The sequence below is a fragment of the Podarcis erhardii genome (genome assembly GCF_964252035.2).
Source record: "Podarcis erhardii genome assembly, chromosome: 5".
NCBI classification, from domain to species: domain Eukaryota; kingdom Metazoa; phylum Chordata; class Lepidosauria; order Squamata; family Lacertidae; genus Podarcis; species Podarcis erhardii.
Window position 1 is genome coordinate 86,783,677 of NC_138509.1, and position 21,095 is coordinate 86,804,771.

A 21,095-nucleotide genomic window follows, 5' to 3' on the forward strand; every position below is an offset into this window, starting at 1 on the left:
TCTGAAGCAAAAATGACATGGACTAGAATTGATCAAATATGGATTTCTAGTAATCTGGCATCAAAGGTTAAAAAAACAGAAATCTGCCCAAAGACCTGCTCTGACCACAATGCTGTCAAGATGGAAATGAAACTGACAACAGCTGGAACCTTTAGATGGAGAATGAATGACACTCTCTTTGGAGATGGGGAAATTTGCAAAAAGGCCCAAGAAACACTTAAAGACTACTTCGAGATTAATTTGAGATCAGACACAGAAAAAAGAATCATTTGGGACGCAAGTAAAGCCGTGATGCGTGGCTTCCTAATACAACAGAATTCAATAAAGAGGAAAAAGCAGAATGAGAAGAAAGAGAAAATTTGGAATCTAATAAAAGAAGGGGAGAAGAAATTGAGATCTAAGCCTAAATCCCAGGAGATATTAAGAGAAATAAAATTCTATCAAACACAATATATGGAATTGACGAACCAGGAAATAGAATGGAAAATTAAACAAATGAGACAAAAGACTTTTGAATCTGCAGATAAATGTGGGAAGCTACTGTCTTGGCAACTGAAAAAGAGACAAAAATTGAATACAGTGACATCACTCGAAGTAGATGGGAAGTCTATTAATAAACCAAATGAGATAAGTAATTGTTTTCAAAGTTTCTTTAAGAAATTATACAAACAAGGGCCAAAAAATGAACAGGAGATAGAAGAATTTATTGGAAAATACGGACTATCAAAAATCTCTGAAAACAACAGAAGGAGTTTAAATGAGAAAATTACAGATCAAGAAATAGAGAGTGCCATCCAGGATATGAAGCTGGGAAAATCACCAGGACCAGATGGATTAACTGCGAGATATTATAAAGTATTGAAGGATTGGTTAATACAACCATTGAAAGAAGTCTGCAATCAAATTTTGGAGGGGAAAAAGGCTCCCGAATCGTGGAAGGAAGCATTCATCTCACTTATACCAAAGACAGAAACTGAGAAACATCAAGTCAAGAATTACCGCCCTATATCACTTTTGAATGTGGATTATAAAATTTTTGCAGACATTCTAGCAAAAAGATTCAAAAAAGTGCTGTTAGAGGAGATTCACAGGGACCAAACAGGCTTTCTACCAGGCAGGCATTTGTCAGACAATGTGAGGAATATTATAGATATTCTAGAACTTTTGGAAACTGACATAAATAGAAAAGCTGTTTTGATTTTTGTGGATGCAGAGAAAGCCTTTGACAATATTTGTTGGAGCTTTATGAAGAGGAATCTCCAAGGAATGGGGGTAGGCAAGAACTTTGAAAATGGTATAAGTGCAATTTATTCTGAGCAAAAGGCCAAACTTATTGTAAATGGTATGGTTATGGATGAAATTCCAATAGAGAAAGGGACACGACAGGGATGCCCAATTTCCCCTCTATTGTTTATATCGGTACTGGAGGTTTTCCTTAACATGATTAGAAGAGACCAGCTGGTTAAAGGTATACAGGTCGGAACTAAACATTATAAGCTAAGAGCATTTGCAGATGACCTAGTTTTGACACTACAACAGCCAGAAACTAGTACAAAAAGAGTTTTGGAACTTATTGAAATATTTGGTCAGGTAGCAGGTTTTAAATTGAATAAACACAAGACAAAGGTGTTGGAAAAAAATCTCACGGTGGGGGAAAAAGATAGTTTTCAAAGAGAAACTGGTTTGGAAATTACTAAAAAGGTAAAATATCTGGGGGTGAACTTAACATCTAAGAATGTGAATCTATTTAAAGATAATTATGAGAAATGCTGGGCTGAAGTGAAGAAAGATTTCGATATATGGTCAAGATTGAGACTTTCCTTGTTAGGCCGAATTGCTGTAATTAAGATGAATGTATTGCCGAGATTGTTGTTTTTGTTCCAGACATTGCAAATTTTAGATAAGATGGACTGTTTCAAGAAGTGGCAGAAAGATATATCTAAATTTGTCTGGCAGGGCAAAAAACCCAGAATTAAATTTAAGATTTTGACTGATGCAAAGGATAGAGGGGGCTTTGCCCTGCCGGACTTAAAACTTTATTATGAAGCAGCAGCTTTTTGCTGGCTGAAACCATGGCTACTTCTTGAGAATACAGACATTCTGGACCTGGAAGGTTATGATAATAGTTTTGGTTGGCATGCATATTTATGGTATGACAAGGTAAAGGTACATAGAAATTTTAAAAATCATATTATTAGGAAAGCATTGTATAATGTATGGAATCGATATAAAGATTTGTTTGAAAGTAAAACCCCCAGGTGGCTGTCACCAATGGAAGCTAAGGCGGTAAAAAGATTGAACATGGATACAGACTGGCCAAAATATTGTGAAATTGTAGAATATGATGGTGAAAAGCTGAAACTACAGAGTTTTGAGAAATTGAAACCTAAAGTCCGAGATTGGTTACATTATTACCAGATTAATGAAACTTTTAAGCAGGACAGAAAACTAGGATTTCAGAAGGAGAGGTCAAAGTTAGAAACAGAATTGCTAGAACCCAATACTAAGAATTTGTCTAGAATGTATAATCTGCTGCTAAAATGGAACACACAAGATGAAACGGTTAAATCAGCTATGATTAAGTGGGCACAAGATATTGGTCATGATATTATGTTTGCTGACTGGGAGCAGTTATGGACCACAGGTATTAAATTTACGGCATGTAGTGCCCTGAAAGAGAACATAATGAAAATGATCTATAGGTGGTACATGACCCCAGTCAAGCTTGCAAAGATATATCATTTGCCCAATAACAATTGCTGGAAGTGTAATGAATGTGAAGGAACTTTTTATCACCTTTGGTGGACCTGCCCAAAGATTAAGGCCTACTGGGAAATGATCTATAATGAAATTAAGAAAATCCTTAAGTGGACATTTGTAAAGAAACCGGAGGCTTTTCTCTTGGGCATGGTCGGCCAATTGGTACCAAAGAAAGATAGGACCTTTTTTATGTACGCAACAACAGCAGCAAGAATCCTTTTGGCGAAGTATTGGAAGACTAAAGAACTACCTACTCTGGAAGAATGGCAGACCAAGGTGACTGAATTTATGGGACTGGCAGAGATGACCGGCAGAATCCGTGACCAGAAGAAAGAGACAGTGGAGGAGGACTGGAAAAAATTTAAAATCTATCTTAAAAATTGTTGTAAAATTTCGGAATGTTAAGATGTCAGGGGATTGGACACTAAGAATTACAGCTATAAATCGAAATTTATAAAGCAGAAACTCTTTTTAAAGAGAATTAAATATAAAAATGGGATGAAGAATTGCTAAAAATTTTGAAATTTGGATGCAGTGAAGGGGAGGTTTGGGGAAGTCGCATTATGTTTGTTTTGTTTTTTGTTTATGTTGTAAAATCAATAAAAATTATTATAAAAAAAAAAAAAAAATCTATCTATCTATTATCTAATCTATCTGCGTACACACCCACCCAGAAATAATATCCATGCCTTCAAGAGCATGGGCTATTCTTCTACAGTTCCCCACATCATATTGTTGTGAATAGGGATTTTCAACGCTGACAAATACGAAAGTTCAGAAAAGAGAAAGACTTATTTGTGTTAATGAGGAGATGAGAGCTTGTTTGTCACAAATTAGACCTAATATAAACGAGATTACCCGGCAAAAGCAAGCTCACACCTCTCATTGAGTCTGTATAAATACTTAAGGTACATATGTAAGAGGTTTGTTCCTAATTATATTTCGGGAATGATTCACGTTCTTATGTGGCTGCACTGTTATATACTTTATGGATGATCATGGGTTATATACCCATGATCATGATCATATTATAAAGTAGTTGTGTTCTATGTTTTAAACCAAGCACTGCTGGGAGTTGTTTGTTTTTGTTTCCCAGTGTATTTCTTATCAATAAAATATTCAATGTGGCGTGGGCAAATTTTTATTCTGAAAGTGTGGCCCAGAGAAAAAAGTTTTGAGAAACACTGCAGTAGTGGAGGCTTAAAGTTCAGAGAGGTCATTTTAACTACTTTTCAATTCACATTTTGCATGCTGCTGTACACACCAGAGAGAGGAAGGGGATGTCTTCACCCGATGTGCATTACCTATTTAGTTTCCCTGCGCCTGCAACAAACTCCTATGCACAAAAATGTCATATGTGCATGGGCAATGGCTGTGTCAAAGGTACACACCTTAGCTTGACTGCTAAGGGAATGTGGCTTATGATTTCCAACCAGGTGGAAGCTGTTTTGAGGGGAAATGCATCAAAAATGCAGTCTTTCTCCTGAAACTACAGGATAGATATAGATTGCGGCTAACATCACGGCTACAACACCAGTAGGAGTTCACTGCAGCCAGAGTAAAGGGTAATGCGTACAGAGGCTTAATCATTATTTTCTGTTCCTCTGGTGCCTTTACAAGTCTTTATTGGCCTTGTGGTAGGCCCAGCTGCTGTCCATTTTATGACCCAGCAGATGAACATTACATTTTTGTGTTTGTATACAAAGGAAAACCCACTTCATGATAAGGTATTTTCAAGTTTACTTTAAAATCTAGCTTAATCTTCCATTAGGTGGAATGAATGCCAGCCACTACTGCATCTCCTCAGCATTTGAGGGACTGGGAAGTACCCAACTGCTTCAAAACATTTTGGGGGGTCTCCCAAATTAATACAAATATGTGCAAAAACAAAGTGAGTTATGGAATTTCTCTGCTACGCAGAGTGATGGGCAATGAGCAAAACAAAACAGCAAAGTTAGGGGGCTTGCACAACACAGCATCTCCTTCGTCTCCTGTCATCCCTTGCCCCAAACTCTAGAGCCCCACACAACCCTTGGAAGTTGATTTCTGAAAGCACACAGGGGGCTGAAAAGGAGAGGAAGGCAAAGTTCCGTTTCGTAAGAGGAAGGCAGCCCAAATGAATTACCAAATGATGCTTGAATGAAGTGATTGTGAAAAATGCCAACGTAATTTACCCGCGGAAAGCTACACTTGGGCATGGCACAGGAGTGGTTGGGGCACTGATGTGCTGCCATTTAGTGGGATGAGGTGGGAGCAAGGAGGGGCCACCCCATTGTGCCAGCCATTCCATATTTGCTTTGCCAGTGTGTCTGTGCAGGCCCCTACTTTGCCACCTTCCTGTCCCGCCCTGTCCCAGTAAGCAACAGCAATCCTGCTGGTGGGAGGGTGGCAGTGCAGCAGTCTCCCATTGCCCTGGCTGTTTCTGGTCCTGCAGTAAGCTTGACAAAGAGCGTTCAAATTGTGTACAACATTTGGAGCAAATAGAAAAGGCAATGAAATCTGGTGTGGTTTCTTACTATGAGGAAATGAAAGCTAAGTCCCTGCTAGGACATCTTCAACCATGGCTTGATAACTGGCTGTCCGAACTGCACGGCTCGTTTAAAACCTATAGCGGAATCAGCAGTAAAATGGCAGGATATCGCTCACAACCCTTTCAATATTTGCAAATGAGACATGCGCCTAATTGGTTAGTGACAAAACATGGCTCAATACAAGAGATAATAGGGTTTGAAAGCTTAATTTCTAAAAGGCAGAGACAAAAGCTATTGAGCAAATTATATGCTGTAATACAGGCACTTCCAGGAATGCATGCCAAAACAAGCGGCATATTGGGGATTGGAAATAGACCCAGAGGTATGGAAATGGCCGTGGAAACATGTTTCCTAACGAACTTCAAGCACAAATATTTTCTTAAGGCATTTTTTCACCTTCAGGGGTTAACTGGGTATACACAGAAACAAAAATATGCTTTGTTGTATGCACCCTGATCTCTGAGCAGTGAGAGACCATGGGGGTTTGATTCCTTACCTGGAGGTGTCTTTAGGACATATGATTTTGTTTAAAAGGATACTCATCCAGAGCAAAGAATGGAAGGGTTCACACACTCTTTAACAAATTCTGCCTCCCCATCAGGTTCCCAGGGGATCCCCACAGAGGCAGATTGAGAGCAGCATGACCCACTGAATGCCTAGCCTAGCAGGCACTGCAGGGCCCCACAACTATGACAACTATGAATTGAGCAAAACGGAAGATGAGAGGTGGGGTGCGCACCAAATTTTGGCCTCACACAGAGCACTGCTGAGTTTTGAACAACCAAAGTCCTCCCCTGATCTCCAGGCCATAGATTTGGGTCTACCACAGAGCAAGACAAGACTCTGTGACTCCAGCTTCCAGCATCAGCCAAAAACTCTCTCTCACACACCGCCTCCTTGGGCCTATGGATCTCATCCTAGGATGTCATGACATCCAGCCAGGTGAGAAAGTGGGGGAAATGCCCACCCCCTTCTTGAAGATCACCATCACCTAGTTGTTGCTATGGCAACACATGGCCCACCCCTTTAGCTGTGCAAATAGGGTCCTTAAAAAGGCAAAGGACCCCTGACAGTTAAGTCCAGTCACGAACAACTCTGGGGTTGTGGTGCTCATCTCGCTTTACTGGCCAAGGGAGCCGACGTTTGTCCTCAGACAGTTTTTCCGGGTCATGTGGCCAGTATGACTAAGCCACTTCTGGCAAAACTAGAGCAGCGCATGGAAACGCAGTTTACCTTCCCGCCAGAGCGGTACCTATTTATCTACTTGCACTTTGACATGCTTTCGAACTGCTAGGTTGACAGGAGCTGGGACCGAGGAAAGGGAGTTCACCCCGTCGCGGAGATTCGAACTGCCGACCTTCTGATCGGCAAGCCCTAGGCTCTGTGGCTTATACCACAGCGCCATCCGCGTCCCAATAGGGTCTTTAGCTGAGCGATTAATAAGGCCTTTAGTCAAATAAAGGAACTGGTTGGGCTAGTTCAGCATCTGATGCTTTGAGATTCTAAATCCCAAGAATACAAAATCACATGTCTAGAAGGGTCCCATGGTTATCCTTCTGACTGATCCCCCTGCACAGAAAACCTATAATAGTTTTTATGAGATGCCGAAGAGCATTTGGCAATATGGCCCGTATATTGTGGTCCTGCCCCAAACCCAAGTCTTTTGGGACAGTTACAATGAACAAAACCAAAGGTATAACTATATATGATATGTCTGCCAGATAGTATTGCTGGAAGATAGAGGAATTGTAATCCATTTATTAACAGTAGCACCTGTGATCATCTGTTTCAAATGGAAAAAGTAAGAACCACCCTAGATTATTGGACTTTGAAGAGTTGGGAGTTAGTGAAAAAATGGAGTGTGTGATATATTATGATAACTGAATGCACTAGTGTGCTGTCAGTGTGTGTGCTTGAATTATAAAAAGAAATATGTTTTATATGACCTTTCTTCGTTTTTTATGGTATAATGCATTTATGTGGTGAAATATAAGTCACTTGGAAACTTTTTTTAGGTAGCAAGTGATTAATAAGTAATAACAACAATATATTCAACCACATACACCATCGGGAACATTATAAATATGGTTTTCAGGAAGAATTTCTTAGTAATTGTAGAGGGGAATGTAAAAAGACAAGTAAAAAGTTTATAGGGGTTTATAGGTTTATAGGGAGCCATTGATTTTGATTTGAGGCCTGCACCTTAAAGAAACCCAACTCACCATCTCAGACCCCTAAAATTAATCTGCAGCATTCCTAGATCACCCAGACATGCTCTTCTGCATGTAATTGTGTAATTATAAAAAGTTTATAACAAATTAAAACTTTAAAAATATATGTTTAACAACCACCAATTTTTAAGTACATTTTAGGCATGGGTTTCATAAAGTATACAGCCACCTAAAAGGTTGCTTCTCTGTCATACCCCACATGCAGACAAAAAGAAAAGGTGCAGAAAAAAAAGAAAAGAACATGAAAAAGAAGAAATAATGAGGAAGGAAGGAAGGAAGGAAGGAAGGAAGGAAGAGAGAGAGAGATAGGGCAGCCATATCAAATATTCTGATATTATCAGGGCTTTTTCTCAGCCAGAAGTCACCGGACCTGAGTTCTGGCACCTCTCAAATGGGTGCCCTTGCCATTATAAGAGAACAAGAGTGGCGTTCATGGTGAGTTCTGACACCTCTTTTTCTAGAAAAATAGCTCTGGATGAAAGTGAGTGTAATTTGATGCCAATAGGGCACATGTATAAATTGTGCCAAACCAAATTTTCAACCTCTTTCCTTTGTAAATTATGTAATCAGAATGAAAGGTGAATGCTGGAAAATCTGCCTGTTGTGTAAGTGGCTTATTTTTTTTCTTTCTTTTGCCAGGCAAAAGGAAGAGAAAGTCAGCTGCACACAAGTCACTGTGACCTCGCTCTCTGAGTAATGGAGGTCATAATCCCCGCCCTCCAGCCTGGGTTCTGGGATCTCATCCAGAGACTTCTTAAAAGTTTTTTATGTGATGGCTAGGAACTTACTCATTTCTTTATCCTTTGATTAATTCGAAACTTCAGAAAACTTGCTCCGTTAACAATTTGATATATGAAACGAGGAGGAAGCTGAGGTTTTGAGAATGCTTTTGATTTCTGTGTCGAGTTGTGTGCTAACAACAGACACATGGAGGATATACAGTCCTTTGTGGTTTTGCTGCATTGGTGCTAGATAGGACATATCAATAGGTGAGACAAAATACTGCAATTGCTTATCTTCTGTTGGGGAGAAAAGCATGCAAAGTTTTGAATTTGCATGGCGGGCTTTTCCTCAGGCCAGAGTTAAATATTCCTGCATTCACTTTCACATGCTGACACCTTCCACAACACTCATTTAAAAAACAACAAATTTAGAATAAAGATCTGTGTGATTATATAATTTGCCTGAGGGGCACCGAAGCCATGTGAGTCGCAGCCAAAAACCAACAAAGGATATTGCAGTACTAATAAATACAAGATGGCGTGAACCTTTGCGTTACTATGGCATGAATTTCTGTGGGTTCTGGTATCCTTCTTCATGAGATGCATCTCACTCAAAGTGCGCATGCCCTTCAGAAAGGGTTCATTGTTGATTTGGCTTCTCACAAGCAGTGGAAATGGCAACTCTAAAACAAAATAAAAACACTCCCAATCTGTGTTTGTATTTTGCATGGTGGCTAAGGGAGCCAAACTGGTTTCGAAACCTTTTGAAATGCCCATTTTCATATGGCTCCCAGTTGTTTGCATGGGATGAGAGTGTGGACAGACTTCCATTGTGTCAGACCAATGTAACAGCTGCTTCATATTATTTTGTTGGTGGATGTTACAGGCCTCCTGGACACTGTTCCGAATGCCAAGGCACAGCTGGGATGTGCTGGGATAAGAGGGCTGCTCCTAAGCATGTTCAGAGTGCCTTTTCCAGGAAACTATCCCAGTCCCACCCCCACACATCTGTGACCAGGAGGGGTGACTTCTCAGGACAGCTTTTAGATTTATTATTTAAAAGAGTATGCTTAAAAACAAACACACTATGTTGCAGTTTCTTTTAATTTCAAAGAAAAAAAAAACTATATAAAGGGAGCATTGCAGACATTCCATATATACTGAGTCATGGTTGTTTTTTTTAAACGCAGGAATTCTGTATCCACTTACGCGGGAGTAAGCCACATTGAACTCAGTAGGACTTACTTCTGAGTAGAGGTGTATAGGATGGCATTGTTTAAAAAAACCACTTATGGGTTTTTTAAAAATAAAATGTGCTACCCAATCCATACTTCCAGTTGAGAATAAACTGTTTCTTTGAACATAGTGAATGAGCAGGCATAATTAAGATTGTTGCGTTACACACACAAAACTCTTGTGTTATTTTGGAAGAAATGACCAACTTGGTTTTCAACTTGCAGTTGTTGGGGCAATTATTCTGTATCCTCGTTCTGTCGCCAGCATGGATGGGCGGGTGAGATTAATGCTAAGGCACAGCATAACTAAACTGTTATTAATTGATTTTGTTTTATGTGGCCTCGCGGGGGATTATTGCGGGGTAACAAACCGCAAACGGGGTGTGTGGCGGATGAATGGGAGAGGAATGAATTAGCGCATCCTGGGAGAATGCGCGGGGGGGGGGGGCGTGTGTTCAGAGGCGCCCCCTTCAGCCTCCTCCCTCTTCTTCGCAGTCTGATCCAATGCACGCTTGTACAGACTGAGAAATGGGAAAAAAGAGTGCAAACCCCCCCCCATCAAAAAAGGGAAAAAAGAGTGCATTGGCACGCAAGCATGCAGCTCGGACCTGTGCGCTCTTACTCGAGTTCAGTAAAGCTCTGCAAAGTGTGTCCCAGTAGGGTTTACTCTTGAGCAAAGTGTGTTGGAGATGGCAGTCTGGGTAGAGTCGCTTGCTCCTAACACCATCATCTTACTGTAATTTTTTTTAACTCCTCAGTCTTACTGGAGGGGAAAAAGAAATAAAGGGAGCACTCCGTGCTTTATTTTTTAACGCAAGGCGGTTAATAAATTTGCAAAGTGCCTCTTTTTCCCCTCTCTCTCTCTCCCCACCCTCTCCTTTTCCTCCTCCAGGCTCTGGTTTTTCTGCGCCCGCCTCCCTCCTCAGCTGATTTCTTTTTTTTCCTCCCCCTCTCCTTTCCCACAGTAGCTTCTAATCCAGACTGTATGGTATGTGGGCTGGTCACAAATCCCCATGTGGTCCGACATCATTGACATGGCGGAATCCCCCACCAAACCCTACTGGTAGTTATTCCAGCTCGCTCGCCTGCCCGCCCAGCCACACAGCCCGGGGATTTACCGGACTTGCCCGCCCGCCTCCCTCTTCCGAAGAACGAGCAGGGCCATTCTCTCCAAGACAGCACCCCCGAGCCCCCGTTTCCGACACAAGGTAAGCGAAAAGGCTTCTCTTCTTAGGCGTCTTTCCCCCGTATCAACCCCCACCCCAGGCTAGAAAAGCCAAGCGAGAGGCGGATTTCCCTCCCCTCCCGCCCCGGTTTGCAAATGCAAAGAAAAGATTCGCTCCGGGGCTTGTATTCTGATTGCAATTTTAAAAATAAAGACGCCGAGTTTAATATAACTCGGAAATACTGGAGCTTCTCCCCCCCCCCAACACCTCTCTGCCTTTTACTACTCCGAGTGGGTTTTGCTACGCCCCCCCCCCCCCACGCCTCTTCCCAATCCGGATTCCTTTTGTTTCCGAAGTGGAAACTCCCCGAGTGTGAACGGTGTGTGTGCTCAAAAGGATGCGTCTAGCCTGGGCTTGCCTTGGGGGTCGGGATCGGGAAGGCGGTGGGGAGTAAAGGGCGGGCAAAGGCTCCCTGGAGAGAAGGGGCAATGAGGAATCTCCGGAAAGTTTTGAGTTTTCTCTCTTTCCAGTTTGCTCCTTGCCCGGCGCCTTTAGGATCTCTCCGATCCGTGCGCCCCTCTCTCCCTCGCCGCCTCATTGCCCAATTACTCCTCGTTTAAGTTACACCACTATTTTTTCCAGTACTTTCGGGTCCTTGCCTACGCAAACTCTCAGGAAGGAGCAACTAGGGACTCACGGCTTGCTCAGTTCTTCTTTTTTAGGGGAATGGAGATAAATGTTTGCTGGGGTGGGGGAAACAGAAGAAGAGAATGCGAAGTAGACTCTTTTTTTGGAGGGGGGGGGGGAAGAATGCGTTTCTCTCCGGGTGCTCTTGGTTGGGCACCGATTTCCTCGCCGTTGCAAATTCAGAGTGGCAGGAGAAGTCCATTCCTTCTCTCTCTCCCCCCCCGCCCATTTCCTGGAATTTGGCTTGGGAACGAGGCCTTGGATGCAAAGGGTTAGCGGCGGAGACGCGGGCGCCTGATATATATATATATTGTGGGTCTGGTTGCGCGGAATGGAGGAGGGAAGAAAACGGTTTGCTGCTGGTGCCGGAGCCCATCTGTAAGGGAGCCAGCCTGAATGCTAGAGCTGCAATACGATTTCGTGTGTGTGTGTGCATTTTTATTTTTTTTACTGGGAAGGCGAGAGAGGGAGACAGACACACCATCATAACCTAGCAATCCAGACAGGCTCCTCGCCGCTGCCTTTTCTGCCCGGCTGCCCGCCCTTTTGCTTGGGCGCACTTCCTATCGTGTGCTTTAAACAGGGGCTTCCATCTCCGGCCTCCCGGCTTGCCCTCAATCCACATCAAACTTAAAGGATCGCATTATTTAATATATATATATATATTTTTAAAAAGCAACAAAGCAACGCAGGTTTCAATGCAAAAAACAGCAACAACACACCCAGCCCCCGTTGGGAAGCGTAAAAATGGGATTTTCCTTGTCTCCATATGGGATCTTATATGTGCGTGAATGCAAACTGTGCCCCTCCCTGCCAATGACCTGGGGGGGGGGGGTTGTGTTGCGCGTGAGCAAAGCGGGGAGGGCCAGACGGGGGAATGGAATCCGGCCCGCGCAAAGGCGAAGGTTTGGCCCGGGGTTTCTCCGCTGCGCGCCAGCGTCGCGCACTGCCTCGCAGCCCCCTTCTGGATGATGCCTTGGAGGGAGGAGGTTTTGATACCCTTCAGGTGGAGGCAAACCAGCCAGCGCTGCTACTGCTCCTTCCTGTCGTTGCAACGCAGCCAGAGGTTGCCCGGTCCCCCCCCCCGCCCGCCCCGGTGTTTGATATTAATTTTTGCGCGTTGGAAAGGCGAGCCGAAGCCTTTCCAAAATGTCTGGATCCAGGGGGCACGTTGGAGAAAAGAGACCGAGACACACGCAGACGTCTCTCCTCCAGCCCGTCCTCCCACCAGGCCCCTCCCTTCCTCGCTGACGCCACTGGCAAACGGAGCGGGGGGGGGCGGAGAAAGGAGGGGGGGAATTAAAAAAATATATATATATCTGGAAACTTTTGATTTCCCGTGCCAGACGCTCTCTTCTCCTTCCCCTTCGAACAAAATGGCACATTACCAGGAAATGGAACGCTGGAAGAAAGAGGGAGGAGAAGAAAAACTTTGCGAAGCAAAAACTCTTGCTTCTCCCTCCCTCCCCATCCTTTAAAACATTTCACTTAATTAGATCTTACTTTTATTTATTTTTGCCTCTCTGATGATGTGCTTTGCCATTCCGTCAAAGAGAAATTCGCTCGGACCAAGGCCAAAGAGTTGGGGGGGGGGGAGCGCTTTCTCTGAAGGCAGAATCTTTTAATTGCACCCCTTTTTTCTCTCATTTTTCTTTTCTTTTCCGCCAGCAGTTATCTTCTGGCGTTTGTACAGTTGAGATCTTGTCTGTGGGATGGAAGGGGAAGGCTGTAGCAAAGAAGGGGGTGGAGGAGGAGGAAGAGAAGACTCAAGTGTCAAGAATGTGCTTCTCAAAAAAAAATTGTGGAGGGGGGGCCCTGTTTGAAACCTGGGGAAAATGGTGTTTGGAACTGATTACTCTGGCTGCAGAAGTGTGTGGCTGGCTTATATTGAGTCAGACCATTGAGCTTTGCAGTCTTTGGCATTTTCAGACCTAAGACCCACCTACAAACCAAACATGCATTTGGGGACCAATTTCTTTCATTTTTTTACAGTATATTTTTGTATAGGAGTGCTGGTGCTGTCGTGACTCATCTGGGATCAGGCTGTCAGTTGGAAGGCCAGCTGACTGCTACATCTTTCTGGGGTTGCAGGTTGGAGGTGTTTTTTTGGGGGGGGGCGTTGAACCCAAAGCTTTCTGGATGCAAAGTATGCGCTGTGCTAATCCTATAAAAGTTCCCCAACCATCTCCTTTGTATCATGTCTGCTCAGCACCGATCTCTCATGCAGAAGTGGTAATTCTAGGTGCAGCATGGAATGTTTGGAATTTTTACCACTGATTTCCTTCCTACCGGAGAGAGAGGCCTCCCCTGAGTGCGCTTTGCAGTTCCTCACTGGTTAGCCTCAGTGTCGATCTGCACACTAGGGATTCGCTTAAAGATCTGTAGAGTTGGGCCTGGAAGTGAATTCGGATCCTGACTTTGCTGAGTGACTGTGGGGATAAGATAATCTCTCTGTCTCAGATTTCCCAAGCATAACAGCGATATATGCCCAGTGAGATAAAACAAGGAGGAATGGGGAAATCGCTGCTAAATGGACCGTGTTTCTTCGGACAGAGCATCTTTTTCAAGTTCGTTTCAGAGGGGTATGGGAAGTGCAGTTGCAACAAGAAGCAGGAAATGGAGGGAATCTGGTGTAATTACACTAGGATGAAGTATAGCCAAAAAGGCAAAGGCAAAGTTTTTTCTCAGATGATTCTTGGCACCACCCATTAAAACACATTTATATCACTTTAGCAGTCATGGCTTCCTCCAGATACTCCTGGGAACTGTAGTTTGCCCCTTGCAGAGCTATAAGTCCCGACGCCCTTAGCCAACTACAGTTCTCATGATTCTTTGAGGGAACCTATGAGTGATAAAATGACACTGCTTTAAATGTCTAGCTGTGACCAGTTGTTGATGTTAGTGGGATGTTTGTGGCCTGACTTTTTTCTTATGGTTTTGGTCTTCATACTATTGCTGGGCAAGGGGGCAGCAGCAATACTGAGTGTTCTTCCATATGAAAAATAAATAAATCCTGTTTTACAGATATATGAAGGCCTGAGGCCTGTGAAACACTGGTTCTCTACCAGGTTCTCCCTTTCATTTTAGGCGGGGTCAGCAAACTTTTTCAGCAGGGGGCTGGTCCACTGTCCCTCAGACCTTGTGGGGGGCCGGATTATATTTTGAAAAAAATAATAATGATCAAATTCCTATGCCCCCACAAATAACCCAGAGATGCATTTTAAATAAAAGCACACATTCTACTCATGTAGGAAAACAGACATTAGCACTGAATATTAGGCTAGAACCACATGCCAGTTTTCTATAGGAGCGTAGTGTCAAGGCCTAAGAGCAGGCATAGGCAAACTCAGCCCTCAAGATGTTTTGGGACCACAAATCCCATCATCCCTAGGTAACAGAACCAGTGGTCCAGGATGATGGGATTTGTAGTCCCAAAAAACATCTTGAGGGCTGAGTTTGCCTATGCCTACTCTTAGGCCTTGACACTACGCTCCTATAGAAAACTGGCATGTGGTTCTAGCCTAATATTCAGTGCTAATGTCTGTTTTCCTCTTGGTAGAAAGAATTGGGGGTAGGAAATGGACATTCATTTTCTTTGGCAGGGAGAAGACTGCTCTGTGGATTATTATTATTATTGTTTCCAAAAAGGTGGATTCTGGGGCTGCAGGGTGGGAACTTGCAGATTAGTCAGCTCTTGTGTGGATCCCAGGAAGCATATTTGTGGGAGGCAGACAGGAGGTGTTTTGATTAAAATAATAATAATAAAAAGTGGCATCTTGTCATCGTTAGAATATTCTCCCATAATACTTGTGGGTGGCTGCTTCGTGGAATCATTCCTGTAATGGTGCTGTTGCTTAATTTATTTTGCACGGGGCAGAAAAACTGTCTAATTCACTCCACTAAAGCTCGTAAGCTCAGGGAACTTTTCCAATTATTCATTATCCAATCATTATCCATCATCATCCAATTATTCATATATGGCAAGTTCATTTTTTAACTTGCCATAAGGGCATACCATCCCTTGTCGTTCACATAGCTTCTGAGATGAAGAAGAAGAAGAAAAAGAGTTTGGATTTGATATCCCGCTTTATCACTACCCTAAGGAGTCTCAAAGTGGCTAACAAGGCCAAGTGAAATGGGGTTTGTGGGTCTCATCTTCTTCCTTGCTTTTCTCTCTCCTGGGGGTGGTTCAATGTAAACAAGTAGCCGAAATGATACAGGGTAGAGACAAGGCCAAAGAGGTTAAAAAGGCTTGAGTGTGTATTTATATTGTATGAAGTAGTAATCAAAGGCTAGGGGAAAAATCTAGGCACCTAAAAATGTGGTGCCTAGGGTAGAAATTACCTTTTCCCCACACCTTGTTTTGTCATTCCTTGACTGAATGCATTCCATTTCATTTTCCCTTCATGCTTTGGTGCAAAGGAAGGATGACTTTGCCATTTATTGAACATATGAAGCTTTAAAGAAAGACCACGGTATCTCAGCGTTGCCTACCGGGATTTCAGCCAAGAGACATTCCTACCCCTACCTGAAGGCTGAAGCTGGGATCTTCTGCATTCACAGCCGACGTCCAGCCACTGAGCTACTGCCAATAAGAGCTATTTTGCTGCACTCAGCAAATTTCAAAACCCCTCTCAGTACTCTGGTTTGTGGGAAAGCCATGTTAATTTCAGAAGATAACAGCCAGCCTTTCCTCATTGTCGTATGGACAATGCACAGATTAGAAATTGATGGCTAAAGATAATGGACCCTAGTTTGATTTGCTTTTAAGTGTGTATTTAATTTTTATACCACAGCTCCCCTAGCAATTAAAATCAGGATTTCCAGCTCTTGGGCTATAAAGTGTATGATTATAAAAGGGAATCGGACGTCTGCTTCAAAAAAAGAGCCTGTCTTGTGCACCTGTAGCTTGTGTGAATCTTGTGTTCCTGAGGCAATGAGATATTTGGCATAATAGCTTTCCATTCTTTAAATCAGGGGTTGGCAACCTAAGGCCCATGGGCCACAAGCAGCCCACGGGGGTCGTTTAACTGGCCCCCGAACCGAGCCGCCTGCTTGGCAAGTCCCCACACGCTGCTCTAAACCGTCACAGTGGGGACTTGCTTCTGCGGCACCAGAAATTGCATTTGCGCAGATGCAGACACTGGAAATCGCGAATGGGCGCAATTCGGCCCATGGAGGGATCTCCGCTGGAGTAAACTGGCCCAGGCGAGGTAAACCTTGCCGACCCCTGCTTTAAATACACTGGCTCAGTTTGCATGGCTCAGCTCAAGTAGGCAGGCTCCTGGAGAGGAGATTGTGGCCGTTTTGCATCACCTTTGCTGCTCCTGCTATGCTCTACACCATGGTTTGGCATAGCGTGTCATCCAAGTTTGTGGTTGGTCTCAATCCAGACGAACCATGAGCTGTAAACCGAGGTTTGTTCTTGACGCATCAGTGACTAGACCTGCAGGAGGCAACTTCCTATGTTTTTAAAAGCAGAAAAGGAATCCATGCATCACAGAATTCAACTTGAATTTGGATTGCTTTAGCACAGTATCTGCTTGCTTATCATTGCTAGGTTTTTTTCTGGCTAAATAATTATGATGGAGATAATGGAATCATGGAAGTCTTTCCTCTCCCAAGAGAACAAGATGGTTTCTGACAGTATTTTCTGGGCAGTGTTGTTGATGTTCCTTCTTGCTTGCGCCATCGTCTTCTTGGTCACAGTCCTCTCCTGGCAGAAAGCTACAGAGAGCAATCCAGAAGTTCTATGCATAATCAGTCCAATAACTGGTGTGGTTGGATAGCTTGTGCTTCAAACATAGCTCATGTCTGGTCTCTCATGGAAACTGAATCACTTGCCATTTTTAAAATGGGTGAGCTCATCCACCGATCTGAGGTCATTGCTGGGATAGTGATGAGACATTTCTTTTATAAAGTTTTCCAAGTCCATACCTGAAATGTTTATAGGCTGAACTGCATGCATAACTGTCCCACTTTATGGAGGCCAGATGAGTGGTGGCGTTTGGTGAAATTTGGAGTATTGTATTTACTCGAACGTAACGCGCCATCGAATCTCATGCGCACCTCGGTTTTCAAAACCTTGAACCCCCAAAATGGAAAGAATTCGGTGGTGAATGTAAACGCGCCATCGAATCGCACTCTAAATTTCACGACATAATTTGGACAAAAAAGGTGTGCATGACATTCGAGTAAATACGATAGTTTTGTGGGTGTGCCCAAGGGACGCAGTTGCTCTTTTTTGAGACTTGTACTCTTACTTAGTATTTTAGAACTGGGGTTTCCTCTTGGCACATCTTACAGGAGGGCAAAGGAGTTTTGTAGTAGGGCTGCCATCTAGCTGGGATTGGTCAGTTTCTTCTAATGTGTATTTTTAGCATCTACTTAATGAAGCCATTATTTTAGTGTGCCGGCACATGATCTCTGGAACTCCCTGCCTGTTGTCCTTAGGTAGGCACCCTCGCAGTACTGTTTTATAGGCCTGCTGAATACTTCTTTGTTTCAGCAAGCCTGTGCGGACACACAATTCAGTCTTTACCTTTGTTTTCCATGATGCTTTTTGTTCATATTTGATTTTTAGTTATGGGGGTTTTTTTGGATTTCAGTCACGTTTTGCATATAGTTGGACTTGTGCGCTGCTTGTTGATATTTTTTAGCAAGTATTTTATAAATGTCCTGAGTAAGTAAGCAAATAAACGAATAGCATCACATGACGCCGAGATGGCGGAAGCTATATGGAAAGAGGCATCCATAATGAATAACCCACGTGTTCTTTGAAGACATTATCCTTCATTAATCCAGTGGTCCTTTTCAGAGGTTGCCATAAGTGGGTGGCAGGCCGCCTCCTCCTCCACTCTGCTGATTCATAAATGTGGAAAAAACCAGCATCTCCCCCTGCAAAGTCAGTTGCCATAGTGAACCTTCTACGTCTTGTAGTTGTTTTGTAAGCTAGCACAGTTTGCCAGAGATAAGTTATACCATTCATTTAAAGAAGGGTCTGTGCTCCCACCCCCCAATGATTTGTTTCCTCTGCCATGCATGGATTCTGGCATAGTAGCCCGTTTGTGCCATTAACTGGTCAGGATGCTCAGGATATATTCCTTTAAAAAAAGTTGCTAGAAGAAGAGTTTGGATTTGATATCCCACTTTATCACCATCCAAAGGAGTCTCAAAAGCGGCTAACAATCTCCTTTCCCTTCCTCCCCCACAACAAACACTCTGTGAGGTGAGTGGGGCTGAGAGACTTCAGAGAAGTGTGACTGGCCCAAGGTCACCTAGCAGCTGCATGTGGAGGAGTAGGGAAGTGAACCCGGTTCACCAGATTACGAGTCTACTGCTCTTAACCACTATACCACACTGGCTCCTAGAAGCTCCTAGAAGGTTAGGCCTGGTTGATCCAGAGATACAAGGCAGAACGTTCAGGTAGTATTCTACCCAATTTTTCATTGAGAAATTTGCCCACTTCCTTCTCCCAGTTGATAAGGGAAGCCACAGCTATGACACGCGAGTTAAGCATTAACGTTCTGTGTCTATTTGCAAAAAACAGGAAAGGATGAGAAGGACAATTTGGTTGTCAGTCACTGCCGGCATGGCCAGCACAGATCAAGGATGGTGGGAGATCCTAAGAGCTACAACTTTCTCTTTTTTTTATAATAATTTTTATTATTATACATTTTATAAATTTCCATCCGATTATTCATTTAATCCCGCATACAACAAATCGTAATTAATTTTTTGACTTCCTTCAGCGACTCTGACAATCATCCGTGGTTATACCTTTAATACACATTCCCTAATACAACTTTCTCATCTCTGATGGAAGGGAATGCTCAACAGACTTCGCCAGAGAACTGTGTGCACAGAGAACATGCATGCCTTCTACAACATGCAGAGATGTCTCTGTAGATGAGTTGATGCTGAAAGGAGAAAGTCTGAAATCCCACTGGCTATACCTGCTTTTGAGAGTTGGAGTGAACTGTGTTTTTGTTTTTAACATTAAGTGGTTAAAATGCATGTTCTCAGTTTAGGGCATATTTTGTGGATATTGAAGATTTTGGTATATTACTTTTTGCACCATGAGGAATACTGGGTTGTGGTTATTTGGAAGGGAAGTTCCGATGAAGGGAGTAGAAGGGGGAAATGTTCCAGGTTTGAGGAACGACAGCAGTAACAGAACACTGCAACTCCTACTCAGAATTCATAGGAATTCATGAGTCATTGTTCTGGTAGGTTGTAGCTTGGCATCCATGATCCTAACCTCATGACTTGGATGTGAAATCCATTTATTTCAGTAAAACTGGCGGTTGTGCTGTGATCTGTGTGGAAAGTAACATCTGAAAAGATGTCGCTTGCATTAGGAAATGCCTATCAAGGTATTGATAGGAGACTTCGCTGGGGAGAGCTCTCATTAAAATCTTATTAGAAACCTAAACATTTAACGGAGCAAATGGGTTGTTTAATTGTACCTATTACGTGATTAATGCTTTCCCTCTGTAAACATTTGCCTTGCCATATTGTCATTACCCAGTTGTTCGTAATTGTGCAAAACGAGTATTGTGTAATGCTTATTTTTCTTAATGTGTGCCAAAGTCATTTTGAAAGTTAAAAGCCTAAACTAGATATAACTTTTAAGTTAAGTGGCAGGTTCGTAGAGAAGGTAAAAGGGGGGTTGGTTCCAAGTCCAAAATACAAAAGCTTGCAAAAGTTTTGCCTTTCTTTCAGTATGGGACTAGAACTTACTGAACAAAAACCACAATTTACCTTGGAATTTCCTCTCTCTCTCTAACTGAGCAGAAATGGTGTATGAGCTGTGTTGGATATCTCCATCCCAGCAATAATGCAGGGTTGTGAAAAAACCTTGACAGAAATCCTGGCACTCATTTTTTCACGTTCTCTCTCACGTTGTACCAGCTATATAGAATTCTTTCTAATAAGAGTCTAGCGTATCAAAAGCTTGCTTGTTTATGGCTGAGGTTTAGTGTCACTGTGCGATCTGCCCCTAGAGACCAAAGGTATGTGGGAAGAGAGGAGCTTTTCAAACAACAAAGGAGAAATAGGAGCTGATAGATATACAATGATAACAGGCCATCTACAGGCAGGAATGTCCCTCTATTTGAAAACAGATAAAGTCTTTCAACATTCTCTCTTTCTTACTCCCCGGAATTTGGTGGATGGCTTTTTTCCCCTTTTTCTTTTTAAGAAGCTGCTGCCTATGTGTCTTATGTGCGAGAGCAGTAAATTCTTCAGAGTACTGGGTAGCGAGAAAGAAAGATGGCTTTAAAGTGCATTTATTCTTGAATTTGTAACACCACCCAGTGAAGAAAACATTCAAGCAGCAGCTGAAAGCACATTTATATGGAAGTCAGTTCTGTTGTAAACAGTGAGTTTTGTACTGGGCATCACCTCCCAGGAACTTCTTGTGAATTAAACGTGCATTAAATGAACGAGAGATACCTGGGCATGGGGTCATTTCCTTCCATGCAAGTTGTGTTCATTTCAAGGGGGGTTGGTAGGTGCTGGAGATATTCTTGATGCGTTGCTTGTTTTTGATAGCAATGGCTTTCCAGCTTTTCTGGGGAAAGTTGGAGGTTCCTGGCTGGTCTTGCGAACAAGATCCTGCAAAAGACAGAATGGCGTTGCAGGGGAAGATTGGCACATTCTGATGCAGAACCAGCGTGAGGCTGCCCAACGTGTGTTGAAAGGTGTGCTCAGTCCTAGAATATCCTCTGAAGCACCCAGGTACTGAAATTGTTCCTTGGCA

The 21,095-nt window shown here is 43.0% G+C and overlaps 1 protein-coding gene across 1 annotated transcript in view; it reads left to right on the forward strand.

The window, feature by feature from the left end:
- The first annotated feature begins 10,451 nt into the window (after positions 1-10,451).
- Positions 10,452-21,095, forward strand: part of FNDC3B (fibronectin type III domain containing 3B) — a 269,773-nt gene continuing 259,129 nt past the window's right edge. The window contains exon 1 of the mRNA XM_081862162.1: positions 10,452-10,687. The gene's annotated coding sequence lies outside the window, so the exon portion shown is untranslated. The remainder of the gene's footprint in view (positions 10,688-21,095) is intronic.